Consider the following 1,736-nt stretch of genomic DNA (forward strand, 5'->3'; position numbering starts at 1 on the left):
TGTAAATGGAATCGATTCTCTAATTTCCCTTTCTGTATTTTCATTGTTAGTGTATAAGAAAGCCACTGATTTCTGTACATTGACTTTGTATCCTGCCACGTTGCTGAATTGCTGTATGAGTTCTAGTAGTTTGGGGGTGGAGAGTTTTGGGTTTTCCATATAAAGAATCATATCAGCTGCAAAGAGAGGGAGTTTGACTTCTTCATTGCCAATTTGGATACATTTTATTTCCCTTTGTTGTCTGATTGTTGTTTCTAGGACTTCTAATACTATGTTGAACAAGAGTGATGAGAGTGGGCATCCTTGTTGTGTTCCTGATCTCACTGGGAAGGCTGTCAGCTTTTTCCCATTGAGGATGATATTTGCTGTGTGTCTTTCATAGGTAGATTTTATGTAGTTCAGGAATGTTCCCTCTATCCATATACTTTGAAGCGTTTTAATCAGGAACGGATGCTGGATTTTGTCAAATTCTTTTTCTGCATCAATTGAGAGGACTATGTGGTTCTTCTCTCTTCTCTTATTAATTTGTTCTATCACATTGATTGATTTGCGAATGTTGAACCATCCTTGTAGCCCAGGGATGAATCCCACCTGGTCATGGTGGATAATATTTTCAATGTGCTGTTGGATCCTGTTTGCTAGGATCTTGTGGAGAATCTTAGCATCAATATTCATCAGTGATATTGGTCTGAAATTCTCCTTTTTGGTGTGGCCTTTGGCTAGTTTGGGGTTCAGGGTAATGCTGGCTTCATAAAAAAGGTTTGGAAGCTTTCCTTCTGCTTCAATTTTTTGAAACAGCTTCAGAAGAAGAGGTGTTATTTCTTCTTTGAAAGATTGGTAGAATTCCCCAGGGAATCCATCATGTCTTGGGCTCTTGTTTTTTTGGAGGTTTTTGATCACTGCTTCAATCTTGTTACTAGATATTGGTCTATTCAGGTTGTCAATTTCTTCTTGGTTCAATTTTGGGACTTTATAGTTTTCCAGGAATGCATCCATTTCATCTAGGTTGCTTAACTTATTGGCATGTAACTGTTGATTATAATGTCTGATGATTGTCGCTCTCGGCCCGCAAGAACGACACGGAGACACGCGTGGAGGCAAACTTCTTTAATGGCTTCTTTTCATCTTCTTCCCCCTCTGGCGCCGCACAGCACGCAGCTCCCGCTGCCCCGCTCGGGTGTCGCTGCCACCTCCAGGGCCGCCCGCCGCCCTTCGCCGACGCCGCCACTGCCGCCAAGGTCCGGGCTGCGGCCCCCTCCGGCCCCCGGGGCTCAGCGCGGCCTGGCTCCTGGCGGGCCCGCCGCTCTACAAGTACATTCAAGCATATATACACCGGCAGCTTAGCCCGCCTAGCCAATCACCGCAGTGCTCATGCACCCCCCGCGTGAGTGGACCTAAATGAACAGCCAATCATATTCAGTCCCTTACAGCTCTTAGTGTAGGCCTCCTGTACTGGCTCCCGACAGATGATTGTTTCTACTTTCTTGGCGTTATTTGTGATCACTTCCTTTTCATTCATAATTTTATGAATTGGGACATTCTGTCTTTTCTTTTGGATTACTGTGGCCAATGCCTTATCTATCTTATTGATTCTTTCAAAAAACCAGCTTCTGGTTTCATCGAAACATTCTTCTGTATCTCTAGATTCTACCTCATTGATCTCTGCTCTAATCTTGATTATTTCCTTTCTTATGTGTGGAGTTGGTTTGATTTGTAGTTGATTCTCCAGTTCTTTA

The 1,736-nt window shown here is 43.5% G+C and overlaps 1 pseudogene; it reads right to left on the bottom strand.

Moving 5' to 3' along the window:
* Window positions 1–1,519, bottom strand: part of LOC132014517 (heat shock cognate 71 kDa protein-like) — an 83,183-nt pseudogene extending 81,664 nt beyond the window's left edge.
* Between the last annotated feature and the right edge of the window lie 217 nt (window positions 1,520–1,736).

The sequence above is a fragment of the Mustela nigripes genome, chromosome 3, assembly GCF_022355385.1.
Source record: "Mustela nigripes isolate SB6536 chromosome 3, MUSNIG.SB6536, whole genome shotgun sequence".
Lineage (NCBI taxonomy): Eukaryota > Metazoa > Chordata > Mammalia > Carnivora > Mustelidae > Mustela > Mustela nigripes.